This window comes from Aulostomus chinensis, chromosome 2 (assembly GCF_037954235.1).
Source record: "Aulostomus chinensis isolate RoL2024-O1b breed Wild chromosome 2, RoL_Achi_v1.0, whole genome shotgun sequence".
NCBI lineage: Eukaryota > Metazoa > Chordata > Actinopteri > Syngnathiformes > Aulostomidae > Aulostomus > Aulostomus chinensis.
This window is the reverse complement of record NC_141321.1, coordinates 30,946,264-30,960,402: the sequence shown is the minus strand read 5'-3', so window position 1 is coordinate 30,960,402 and position 14,139 is coordinate 30,946,264. Positions and strand designations below refer to the sequence as shown.

Below are 14,139 nucleotides of genomic sequence, written 5' to 3'. Positions count from 1 at the left end.
CTGTTTTTTAAATGGTTATTTTCTCTTCTCACTGTCATTCCAACACAAACTTAGGTGTACACAGACCCTCATGGGGCTTGTTTAGAATAATAGATACATAAAATTAAATCCAATAACTGGAATATTTTTTTCCTGTTTTTGTAATGTGAAGTTTCACAGATGTTTTACTTTCACCGGTTCAAACTTTTTGCGATTTTAGGTTCAGTCTGACTGACACTGGATTCACGAGAATGATGCAAATACAGATATTTTGGATTAAACAAAACAAAAACAAAAAAAACAATCTTGATACATCAACAGATTAAAATAAGTGTAATTTATATATTTTATTTCCAAAGTTTTTTTTTTTTTTCCTGATGGAAGTTATTTACTTGAACAAACTCTCTCACGCTGCTGTGGTCTCCGGTGACTCCGCAGTGCGTCTCTGGCGCCATCTGGTGGTGTTATTGTGTATTACATGGACCATGTCAGCTCGAGCGGCGCTGTTCGAGGACAACTTCCTTCACGTCGTAAATAATGAGTTGCAAACCTGTAGTGGGTTGACGTTACCGGGGTTTGGATGTATTTTGCTGCTTCTAGTTGATTTTACATTTTGATTTTGATTTTGAGAAAGAATAATTTTCTTGCAAGTGAAACGCGTTTGGTCATTTGTGTACATAGAGAGCAAAGTGTGTGTGTGTGCGTGTGTGTGTGTGTGCGTGCGCGTGTGTGTGTGTGCGTGTGTGTGTCTGTCTGTGTCTGTGTATGAAACATTATTTGTCATTTTTGCTTTATTCCATTGTTCATGGGAAACACGTTGATTTATTTAATACAACTTTTTGTGTGGTTTTTAATGCATTTTGATCATAAAAGCCTGGTTTTCTCTGCAGAACTGAAATCACAACCCCTCTTCAGCCGTCTGGCTCTGCTCACCCAGAAACAAAGGTGAGTCTTTATGTTTTTGAACTGCTGCATGATAATTCAGCTCATGAAGGGTACATTTAAAAAAAAAAACTCCTCTACCTCAACTTTCTGCCTAAGTAAACACTCTTGGCGCATTCTTTATGAGGTAAGACCTGCATCGATAATATGAACATGTTTCTGTTGGTACCAGTTTAAAGTTTTAACCATGACTTCAACCATGAAGGATCAGGTGCCGTGAGTTTGATCACCAGCACTCCTCTTTATTTCCCCAAGTTTTTAGATTTTTGTTGTGGGGTTTCTGGAACCACCATTAATTTTTTTTTTTAAATGATGCACGCATTGCTGAGGAGAGAATAAATGATCAGGCTGCTGATGAGGTCCACTCAAAACAAACTGACGAGAAAACACAAATAATCAGACACTGACATCACGCCTGCCTCTGAGCGTGGAACCAAAGTGGTCAGTCGAAGAGCCATCATGGCTTTGTGAAGCTGCCCTCGCTTTTATCCGCTACCTCTGACGTCAGAGGGCGCGGCCATTTTGTGAGAGAAATCAAACTTGACACAATGAGGCAGGATGTTGGGTTAAAAAAAACTGTCAGATTAAAAGCACGAAACGATCAAAATGGATGTAAACTTGAAATGATGAGTGTGTGTGTGTGTGTGCGTGTTTGTGTGCGTGCGTGTATTTAGATACTTTCAAACACATTCAGTGTCTAAACATGAGTAGTTCCTGGTCCAGTTGTTGAGCTGAAACATGAGCCACCGCTGACAGAAACTAATAATATAATATAGTACAGCAAATACCTTTCTCGAGGTCATGTGACCGTCACACGCCCACTGGGAGAAGCGTGTCTGGCGCCCCTGTCCTCCTTGTTCTCCGATTAAAAACTCCTTCTTCGTTTCCAGTTCATTGCTCCTGACCGCCTTCATGTACCCCCGACTTTCTTCACAATAAGATGGACCGTGACTGTTTCTTTATTCTTATTTTGATTTCCTATTCTCATCTCTTATTGCACAACATGGTTTCATGGATTCCTGCAATGCCCGAAACTCACTACAAAATAAAACATTTGTAGAGGGTTCCTCTGAGGGACATTTATTTTGTAAAGTACTGACAGGAAGTGTACGAGTTTTTAAGGCGTTTGATTTAACCCTTGCGTGTGAGGGAGGGCGGTGTGTTTCCGCCGGGGAGGGACAGTCCGGTTGAACGGAGCCGTGGAGCGGACAGACGTTTCCAACCTGAACCAAAACAGCAGAATAAACGGAGGAAGCGGCGCAGAAGAAACTTGCGGAGGTGGGTGGCTCGTAGTTGCTTTTCTTCGTTTATCCCTCCCTCGCATCCAGATTTTGCTTTTCTTTTTTTTATCAATCATAAAAATGAGTTAAAGTTGGAGATATTCATTTAGATATAAACCTCCAAAGTTGCGGAGGTTACAGTTTGCGTGTTCGTCCAAGGATGCGCCGCTGAAGTTAGGTGCATGTTTTGAAAGGCGCTCCGGGAGAGTTTCAGCACCGCGGAGAGCTCCGGAGCTCCGCAGGCTCGGACACGGACTCTCATCCCGACCCCTGACACTCACACGGGCGTTGGTGATCACACACCCCGCCAGCAGGGCAGGCAGCTCCAGGTGGCGCTTAGAGGAAGTTTGTTTCACTGGTTTGCAGAATGCTCGTACAAAGAGATTAGCAAGGGAGTTTTGTTGTTGTTGTTGTTGTTGTTGTTGTTGTTGTTCCACATGAAAGAAGAAAAAATCATCACTGCATCTGTTACAAGAAAATAAAAAAGGTGAAATAAAAATAAACTTGTTTTTTTAGAGTCAGAAAATGAATTAATTCTATTTGTGCAGGCGTGTGATGTGTTGGCATACGAGGGACAGGAGCCTTGTTTTAATGTCAGCAAGGACAAAGAGCTCAGGCTGTCTCTTAAGCGCCTCAGCACGTGTGTGTGCGTGTGTGTGTGTGTGTGTGTGTGTGTGCGTGTGTGTGTGGTGACAACGAAGCACCTGGTACGTGCAACAACAACACATTTGTTGTATTTTGTTGCTGTTAAACCTTGTTGTTCTATTGTCTATTGGACAAAGTAAAAGTAAACTTGTGTTTTTATTTTTTTGTTTTTTGTATTTTCTATGCTGGTGTATATTTTTTAATGGCAAAATCTACAGTAAATCACCAATCAAGAAGTTTTCATTTGAGGTATTTTGAGAGACCAAAAAAAAAAAAAACCCAAAACAAAACAATGTTTGGGTGTACCGCGAGCTAGCAGCTAGCATACAAACATGTTGTTTATTATAATGTTTCATTTGTTTTTTGGGGCTGGTTGTTAAAGGTGAATTATGTGACTGAAGAAACATCATGTTGATGTTTGAGTTGTTGACAAAGTCATTTTTGTTATTGTACCCATAATTCACCTTTTCTCACCAACAGTTATACCTGCTAATGGCTAACATTAGCCAGCGACTACAGAATGATCAGGCATTGTTGCTGTGTTTTGTGTTGAACTCTCTTATTCTGTTAAACTTGCACAAAATATGTTAAAGTTTACACCATCTTACTCCTATATTTTTTTTTGGTTGTTGTTTTGTGCCAAATAAGCCATACAGCATTGTCCAAGATGGCGACCTGTTGCACACGTGCAGAACAGGCCTGACGTGCCGATGCTCAACTTTCTGCACTGCACCAGTGGCCGAGCCGGGACCAGTTGACATGCTGACTTCCTGCAGTTATACTCAGAAGAGTAACATGATGTTGCTGGGACATGTCAGCTGATGTGTAGTCCATCGGTAGGACAGTTCCCCAGGTGTGAGGCGACACCTGGACCCCCTTGGGCGACAGGACACAGGCAGGAAGTCAGGGCCCAAAATATTTAAAACCTGTTAAATTCATAAATAAATGTTAGCCCATTTATGAGAAACTTCTTATGAGAAAAAGGCATCACAATTTGGGACCAGTTGTATTGGTTCTGTCACATGTTTAATATAGTTCTGGGCTCCAACAGCTGTAATGAACAATGTCCTTGCCCCCCCCCCCTTTCCAGCCACCATCCATTACCCACTGACCCCCCCCCCCGTCACTCAGCCCACAAAGAGGTGAGAAACTGCCACCAGCCTCCAGCTCGCTCCTGCTACATCTGTCAAAAAACACACTTATTTTCACGCTGGTATAATTACACGTGTTATTCATTGATTTTTATCCTTTCATAGAACTCTTGATATAATTTGTGACAAAGAAAAATGTCAGAAAGCAGAGGAGTAATCACCACCTTGTCTCCTCAAATATCAGGGTTCCAGCCTGTTCTTGACAACCCCGCCTCCTTCGCCCTGAGGGATTTTTTTTTTTTTAAAATACAGATTTGTTTTGGACGTCGGCTCGCTCCGAGTCTGTTGATGTTTGTATGGAACTTCACTCTTGTTATGTACAAATGTCACAGTGTGTCAGCTTTTGTTTATTCTGCCTCCTTTGGTGGTGGTGGTGGTGGTGGAGTGGGGGGGGGGGGGGAGGCTGCAGGATGTTTTGGTCTCTCCCACGTAATTTGGATTTAGAGCCATTTGCTGAGGGGGCGATTGGAGTCATGGGGCTTGAGCTAGTGTCAGAGTTAAAGGGAAATGCTGCTTTTTGTTTTAACCTGGACCTGATTGTCTGTGTTTGTCCTGCGTTTTTCCTGGATTGTGCGGTGACGCTTTGACTGACAGTTGCGGTATGAAAGTACCAGGGCAGTCGTCAGGGTCCTGATACCATCTGTGATGCTAACTAACTCTGACAATAGCAGTCGGAGCCAGTCAGTGCAAGCAAACACTTTTAGTGGTTCTCTGTATGTCAAATGCATCTCTTCAACTTATCACTCAGTACTGGAACGATGTGAATAATTTTGGCGACTATCAATCATTTTCACACACACACACACACACACACACACACACACACACACACAAATAGTGCAGTTTGTAAAATGACATAATTTTCCTCAAGTCTCAAATGGGTTTACGCCACATAGGGACTCGGAGGTATGTGACGTACGTATTACGTATTAAAAAAGCCAGCTGTCTTCACTGTGTGAGGGAAAGACAGGAAGGTGCTGAGTGTCATCAGCAAACTGTGACAAGAGAGCCGATGATAAAAGAAAACAGTCAGCCAATCACATCCAGGGAACCCAGATTAGCAGACACACAAATCATCTATGGAGGACTACGAACCAGCTGATGAGGTTTCTGGTTCTGACCACGCTCACCTTCATTGACAGTCTTTTCAGATGTTTGGAGTTCCGTTCTGCTCTCCTGTCACAGCCCAGAATGATGCGGCAGATCTGCAGTAACCTGACGCTGCCGGCGCTCATCAAAGTTCTGTCCAAGGTCAGACATTCTGTCTGGATCTTCAAAGTCGGTTCAAATTTTGTGGCTTTGTCCGGCCGGTCGTTTTGCCCGTGCAGCCCGACCAGCTGCTCAAGACCAGCCGTCTGCTGTGAAATTTAAGTTCAGACATGTTGGAAATATCTGCAGAGTTGAAGCAGAGCAACTCCACCCTGCTAAAGCAACATGCTACATCCTAGCAGTACGGACGGGCAGCTGTGGCACCAGCGTGCCTCGCCCAATCAAGACAGACACGAACGAGGAAAACGCTGGCTTCACCAACGTCTTCTTGAACTTAAACAGCTTCGTGGTGCTGATCGAGGGTCAGGTGACGTTGCCGGAGAGTGGCAGGGGACGGTGTTACAGAAATCTCCCAAACAACTGAAGTGAACACTCGCCAGTTATCAAAACTACCATAAAATATCTCCACACTACCTTGAGTGTCCCGAAAGCCTCAACACGTCAAGTTCATTTTTGCAAACATCACTCAATGGAGCTTCCAAATCTTTATTGACAATCATCACCAGACACAACAGTCCCCAGGTGACCACAGATGCACAGTGTGGGCACGTGAATTGTGAACTTTGGCTCCACCGTGGTTGACATTCTTGAACAGTGTGAGTCATTTGTAATAAAACAAATATATATATAGGTACAAAATGGAAATATCCTGCTGGAAGAGCTGTTGAAGGTTAAATTGTGGGGTTAGAATATTCGATTCCAGTCGTGATGTTTACAGCTGGTGGAAACGAACTCAAAGTCACTTGATCGGTAGAGCAGCAGCAGAACAACAGCAAGGTGTCTGGAACAACACTCTTTGAAGTAACGTGGCTAAAAGAGACCCGAGGATTCCCCGATGAGCAAGCAAGTCTACGACAATGAATTACTGTATCATCACTTGCACCGCTTGTGTGTGTGTGTGTGTGTGTGTGTGTGTGTGTGTGTGTGTGTGTGTGTGTGTACCATAATCCTGAAGTCCGTATCTCAGATGTCTGTATGTTCAAGTACGACAAATATATTTGTGTCTTGTATTCATCCTGGCTGTTCTCATTCCCGCTTCCTGAGAAACGTGATGCTTCATAATTCGTATACAATGCGTAGAATTGAGAGGGACATTTGCAGCTGTTTTGTTATTTATTTACTGTCGTGTACTTTGTGTATTACGACCAGGATTGTACTCTCACCAAGTGCTTTTTTTTTTTTGTAGCTAATCCTAAAAAAAGCATTGTCACAACGACAATTCCCTCTGAGCTTCTCGCTGCAGGAGTTTCCACAGACGCTCCGATCGCTCGCGTTCGCTGGACATTTGTAGGTTTATGGATGGAAATTGAATGAATAACTTTTGTTTCACACTGATATACGGCATACATTGTGTGTGTGTGTGTGTGTGTGTGTGTGTGTGTGTGTGTGTGAGAGAGAGAGAGAGTGTGTATCTTAATATGTGCCTGTCACCACTGTGTGTGGGTGTGTTGGTATAAGTGAACAGCATGTACTGTATAAAGTACCATGTTGACAGGTGTCCATTTGAATGTGTGCAAGCGAGACGAGAGTGGAGAAGAAAGGAGGGGGTGGTGGTGTGCGTGTGTATGTGTGCGTGTGTGTGTGTGTGTGTGCCCGCTTAGTGTTTGTTAGTGAGAAACTGAAAGAAAAGGGAAAGCATGTAAGGGGGGGAGAAAAGTGGTCCGTGTGTTATGTAAGTGTTGTTAGGCGTCTCTAGTTGTAAGTGTGTGTGTGTGTGTGTGTGTGTGTGTGTGTGTGTGTGTGTGTGTGTGTGTGCGTGTCCTGTAGGCCTACGAATTAATCCAGTGGGTTTTATCCTCAGTGAATGGGACAGCGGGGCTTTGCAGTGATTATCCCTGCAGGCCTCAGATGATTGCTTTGAATCTCCTGTACGTCCCACACCAGCCTGCTTCCCTGCCTGCATATTCCATCGTTCAGCTGCTTCATTTACTGTGAAGATGTTGACATTCACATATTCAAGACTAGAATATCGGTGCCGAGTTTAGTTTGCTGTAAATAATGGATGCATCATTGTTTTCCTTGTATTATCCCTCTGATTTGGATGAAAGCAGCCGTAAAGTGCAGTCTAATGCATGTTTTCTGTCTTTCTGACCGCCCCCCCCGACCTCTGCACCCTTCTATCCTCCTTCCTGCCCGATCATTTCTCTGGTTAATCTGCCCGTTTTGCTTTCCATGTGTCTATCTCCCTCCAGTCTGCTCCCCAGCCTTTGGATTACATAATGAAGAACTGTCTGAATTGTAATCTGCTCCGTCATCCCTGCTCAGCTGAAACACAAATGGCGGAACCTACCCCCTACTGTTTTTCCGGGTCTCGCTGAAAGTGTTGAAGTCAGGCCCTGACATTGTCATTCAACATCACGTATGTGGTCCGGTTGATGCAGGGTTCTGGGATGATATCGATTTATAAGCCATTATTTACATTACTTCACATCCAGAACAGGACCAAAGGTCATGTTTTAGGCATTCCCTGATGAATATGTCAGTGATTTTCCACAGCAGATTTCTCTCTGTGTGACCCTCCTGTCTCTCTACAGGGAGTGTTTTAATTCGATGAGGCCATATTGCCACGGCAGGCGTTTCTCCAGGCAGAGATCCAGCTCTGTGTGTGAAGCGTTCCACCTTGTTCACACTCACAAACTGAGGTCAGCCTGGACAGAAATCAGAAGGAATTTAACAGGAGGGAGTTAGGACCAGATCACATAACAGTAGAAATAAGATGATTTTAAACTTGCTCAGATTTTATCCAGCATTATATGACCAAGCTATAAATCTAAGTGTGTGTGTGTGTGTGTGTGTGTGTGTGTGTGTGTGTGTGTGTGTGTGTGTGTGTGTGTACTTGTACATGTATGGTCTCGTTGCAGTCAGGCGTGAAGTGGCGAATATACAGTCTGAATAGTTTAGCCCTCAGGCTCCCATCATGCTCTCTGGCCTGGCTGCATCTTGACATACAAGTTAACTGTTTATAGGTCAGCAATGTATGTATGTATGTATGTATGTATGTGTGTGTGTGTGTGTGTGTGTGTGTGTGTGTGTGTTTGTGTTTGTGTGTGTGTGTGTGTGTGTTTGTACACAGGTAAATGGCAACAGCAACTGTGATTACTGGAAATGTAAAACTGCCAGAATTTCATTTTCAACATCATGAGAAATGATGATTTATGTATATGGGTGAAATGGAACCTCAATTTTTTAAGACAAAAGTAAATGTTTCAAAAAGAACGGAATCCTAAAATACCTTAAGCTTAATTTGACGTCTGACCCTACAAATTATATTTCAAATCCGCTTTGAGACGGGGGGATGTTCAGCAGTGCTAAACTCGTTCGTGCTTCGCTCTCTGCGCTGCAAGAATTCAAACTTAACAACTTAAACTCAAAAACAGAATCCTTTATAGACATCCTCCTGTAACAAAGACCCAGCAGGAAAAACAAAGAGCTGCAGGAAGAAGTAGAAGTCCCTCAGTCTTGCATGGACACACTCGGTGAAACATGAAGGTCGTTAGACAGCAATGTTTGTGTGCATACGTGTGTGTTGTCTCCTGAGTGAGTGTGACATGTTTGACTCTCTATGTTGTTCTGCTCCATCCAGAGCAGGAGTCAGCTTAACATCAGCAGACAGAGTGGCAGGGCATCATGAGAGAGTGGATGTAAGAATGTGTGCATGTCCACGTGCGGTAACATTTCTGAGTGTGTGTGTGTGTGTGTGTGTGTGTGTGTTTGTGTTTTTGTTGGTGCGTGCATGTAAGTGAAAGGTATCAGCCTCTTGAGAGAAGATCTAAAGAGCCTCCTCCTCCTCCTCACTGACGCCAGCATGTTTTTCTAGGGAAAACAAAAGGAGTCACAGTGTGTGTGTGTGTGTGTGTGTGTGTGTGTGTGTGTGTGTGTGTGTGTGATTTGCAGCGGTATATTGACTGAAACAAAAACCAGAGGGAAGATAGACCAGGAGAGAGTGCTCTTCATTCACCTGGCAGTACAAGTGAACAATGTTCAATTCATTTTAAAATGAAGGAAAATATCAAATTGATTTCACCATAATTTATTAGTCAGTAGACGCATAATAATAATTTAACCTTGATACTGTGCTTTTATATAGCTCAGAGACAGTGTGTGTGTGTGTGTGTGTGTGTGAGAGAAAGAGAGAGAGAGAGAGAGAGAGAGAGAGAGAGAGAGATAGGCTGTTGTATGAACAGCCACATCAAATAACCTTTCTACCTTTTAACCTTAAACAGCAAGAGGTGAAGATACTCATTGTTGGAAGTATTTTTTCTCCTGGTCAGCTTAGTCAGAAAGTAGCAGCACAGGAGTGAGTCCTAGCACCGAGAGGGAAGTTTTGTATGGAGGAGTGTTCAGTTCCCTTGCCTCCAAATCACTGAGAATTTTGGTTCAATGTCTGATATCATGTTAAGACCAGTTGAGCATATTTTAATCGTTTGTTTAACTGCATAAAATACATCAGCAGACACCACATTCGTGAGTTTTAAACAGAACATTGGTGTACATTTTAATGTTTTGAGGGATGCATCTAGACGTAAAAGTACGCATTCAACAACTACAGTGACAAGTGACGTTCAAACAGCTCGTCAGTAGGTACAAATGTGAGCAGCGAGTTCATTGTGTCTTACGTGTCGTGTGTGTTGGTGCATGCGTGCATTCGGCGTTCTTACCCTACACATTGAAAGTTAGCCTCGCTCGGATTTGATGTGACATTCTTGAAGGTTGGCATTTCCACTGTTCTGAGCAAGCGAAGTGTTTGATAAGACTTTGATTCCTTGTTGTTCTGATATGGGACCAGCGATGTGAGTCTTCTGATGGAGGCGGAACTGACATTTCATCTTCTGCTGTGATTGAAGTGTTGGCAAGAGACCGGGGCGTGTGGAGGGGGAGGAGGGCACACATCGGCCCCATCTGCGTTTCTATAATTGGCTACCGTATCTTATCTATTTACATTTTTTCTGAGACAAATTTACTTGAGTAGGAGTAAAAAAATACTCTTCTTTATAACCTCTCTTAGAAGCAAAAATGATTACAGTAAAATATTGAAGTTCATGTGAGAGAGTAAATGTTATTTGTTGCTGCCTGACTCTGATGCTGCTGCAGGTTGGGAGCCCAGGTGGCCTCAGTTGGAAAAAAAAAAAAAAAGCAGCAATGAATCTGGAGAGCTTGATGGAACGCACGCACACATGCACGCACGCACGCACACACGCACACACACATACACGGGTTTGCATTCTGTACAAACCATATAGACACGTGTACTGAAACGCACGTGCACTTTAAAAAAAGTGTGTGCTTTACGCTGTCAAACATGTTGATGAAGATATGCACACACTAATGATGATGATGTTTCATATGCACACACACACACTTACACACACACACACACCATTGGTATTGCATTAATAATGTTGACCTGGTGCCACCCAGTGAATAATGAAACATAGTTCAGCTTTGATGTGGTGAAGTGTTGGACACACACACACACACACACACACACACACACACACACACACACACACACACACACACACACACACACCTCTTTGACTGTCCTGCTACTCCCTTCTTGTTCTTGACCCAGCTCTCCCTGTGTGACGATGCCTGAACACACATGCACCGATCTCTGCTGTACCAGCTGTTGTGATGAGATTTAAGAGGAAACAGATAAATGGAGGGGGGAAAAAAGGTGAACAATTAAATGCCACTTAAAGAAAATCTGCCCTGGCTTTGCTGTCCTGGCCTCAGTGTGTTGTGTTTAACACCAGCGAGGTGTGTGAGAATGAGAACAAACTGCAAGCAAACTCAAGCTTTCCATTACTGCTCTCTCATGCATGCTCCCCCTGCAGGGCTGCCGGGTTGTTACCTCTCCAGAAACCCATCCGCGACCAAGGGTTCACTTTTACACCGTTCGCTCCTGCACAGCCAGCTGCGCTCAGATTACAAAGAAAGCCAAAAAGAAAATGCTGAAATAAAAATGCTCATTTCCAGCCACTCCCTCAGTTCCCATTGCGTCTCCTACTAATCCGCAACAGCAAATGCATGAAAGCGAGGGAAAAGTGCTTCATTTATCCTGAAAAAAAAAATCCCTCAGATTTAGGTTAGAGCTTCTAAACCCGTGAGAAACAACTGACAACCTGACCTGGATTCCCTGACTGTAACATTCAACCGGAGTGTCCCGATGTCCTATTTCTTTGCAAATGTTGTCTATCTTGTCTGAACGTAGCACTCGATTGAGGCAGGTTGTTAGCTGGTCTTCCACGGTGGAACGAATAATCCTCGCCAAGCAACACGTCCTCACTCCCAACTCGGTCAAAGAAGGGTGATGCAGAAACCCTCCAGTCTGAGATTTTGATGGGCAGTTTGCTGGAAACAGAGAACGATGCTGTCTAAATACTGCATAGTGAGAAACAGCCTGTTGAGTGGTTGAATGGAAGGAGCAAACAAGGGACTTTGCTACCAGGAACTTCGGTCGAGTCCTGTTTCCTGTAACAGTAACAAATCCAGACTCTTCAATTTTACAGTGGGGAAATACCTTCTCAAACTAGATCCTAAATTATACCAAGATTACATTTTGTGCCATAAATTAAATCTAATATCAAAAGATATTTGCTCCTTTTGAAGGAGATCTAAAAATTAAAGTAGCCATCTTTCCATTGAGAAACAATTTGGCTTTTGCATCAGTTTTTCAACATTTTTTAGTAGCAGAAAGCCCAGGCCTGCTATTTCCCTGTTGTGTTAGTACATGGTTCACCCATGTACGACTAATTTTCGGCCATAGATTATCATCGCTGGCATGCTAGCAATGGTCAGGGCCACCGTCAAAAACAGCCACACGTTAGCGAAAACCTCAGGAAACTCACGATTAGTTCAGATGAGTCCTGTGGTCGCTGAACATAAAATACACGGAAGCAAGGAATCAAATCTACCAGATCAACACTGTAAGATTTGATGAATCTGTCAAACAAGACAGCAAACAAACTGAGCCGGAAAGAATTTAAAAGACATGAAATCGTGTCCATCGAGTGAATTCACAGCTAAACTTTTCACTGTTCAAAGAGCTCCTCTTACAGCAACAATAGCCATCTTTGTTTTACCACCTTCTCCGCTGGTCGAGGTCATGCTGGCTCTTCCCCTCTCACCAGCTTTTAAAATTAATATTGTAAATATTTGCATTAATAATTCATCAGGGCCCTTTAACATCTCTATCTCTGGCTCTGCAGTGTCAGACGAGTGTTTTTCCTCTCAAACGAAGCTCTGATCGCTTCCCTAACAATTACAATGTTTGTGTTTGAGGTTTGTTTAGGATTTCACCAGTATTCTGACTAACTGAACCCCTGCTGCGATGTATTTACTCATAAAGCGGCTATTATAGCACGTGATGCAGCACTGGATGTACATTCGTGAAGACGTGGAGGAGAAACGAGGTAAAACAAAGAAAGCAAAAGAGAAAATGAAGTTAGGACAGAGCGAGAGAGAGAGAGGGAGGGAGAAAACAGAGGAGAGCAAATCCTCTTTCCCCTCTGACTTTAATCTCCCTGCAGGCTGAGCCAGACAGTCCAGGCCTTGCAGCAGTTGTCAGTCAAAGCAGTGACAGGCAGCAGGGCCTCAGGTGGGGGATGGTGACGCTCGGACCTCCTGTTATGTCAGCTCGCCCGACTATGAAACATGGTGAGCATGTTAAAGAGGAGGTGACATTCACGGAGCCACAGATGGACAAAAGATTGGCAGAGTCACAGAGGAGAGGGAGTTTCACTTGACACATTCAAACTGCTGACCGCAAATGGCGAAATCTGGAAGTTTTTTCAGAGGGGCGGGGTGTGTTTGTCACCGTCATAAACAGTGAATCAGACCTGCTGCTGCTCACATGTCCATGATGCTTGTACGGCCGTCGGTAGCTGCATGATAATTTCACCAAATGTTTTGTTGTTGTTGTTGCTGGGGAGAAGATCTGCACTTAAATTGCTAACTAATTTGTAGTTGATTATTATTTGGTTTTAAATTCAACTCACCCTCAAATAGAACTACTGGCTGTCGTTGAATATGAATCACCTTAAAATGCATCATCCTAAAAGTGAGAGTTTGTAAAAGGACATTTTTGGACAGTTTTAATGTTGTTCATCTTCATTAACATCAAACTAAATATACACAGCTGGCTCTTTTTGCGCTTTGGAGTCACAAAGAAGTGATGAAGATTGTGAGTACTTTAACGGGAAAATACTGGGGGACCAACCCAGTGCGTCTCTGCTGCTTCCAGCTTAACCAACTGGGAACACATTTGATATCAGCCGTCTTGTTCTTTTGATCCCACCTCAGATCTTGCTACAATAATGCAACTTCTGGTTCAGCAAAGTGGACACCAAAACCTCCAGGTACCTTCTGTCTTGTGGACTGTGAGGCGCTAATACACAACCCTACATATTCTACCTTTAAGAGTAAAGATTGATAGGCCTCTCTCCTACGAAAACCACCGCAAACCACTGTTGTTAGTCAAATAGATGTAACGTGAACATGAATAAATCCGTTTTTGGTTTTATTACTGACTCTTACAAAAGTAACGAGCAGCCTAATTAAAGTTTTCTTATTGTGTGCAATTGAGATGTGTTTACAGGATGTTAGCTTCATGCTAAGATTTTAGCGACCCTAGCTTTGTTGTCCAGACTGAAATCTCAAAATGCCTACTGAAGCAAGTGCCGTGACATTTAGGGGATGTTCTCAATCCATCCAGGGAAACTTTTTATGAAACTGGTGATGCCTCAACCTTTCACCCCGCATTAAACAAATTAATGTCAACAGTTCTTGGATTTATGACCAAAGTCCTGCAAAAACAAAAACTTTCCCATCAACTCTACTGTATGATGGTGATAATTAGCAATTGCTAACAT

General features: G+C 43.2%; 1 protein-coding gene across 2 annotated transcripts in view; it reads left to right on the top strand.

Annotated features, from left to right (window-relative positions):
- The first annotated feature begins 2,051 nt into the window (after positions 1–2,051).
- The window catches only part of LOC147269726 (synaptosomal-associated protein 25-B), a 38,293-nt gene continuing 26,205 nt past the window's right edge, over positions 2,052–14,139 (top strand). For both annotated transcript variants that reach the window (XM_086189768.1, XM_086189777.1), the window contains exon 1: positions 2,052–2,199. The gene's annotated coding sequence lies outside the window, so the exon portion shown is untranslated. The remainder of the gene's footprint in view (positions 2,200–14,139) is intronic.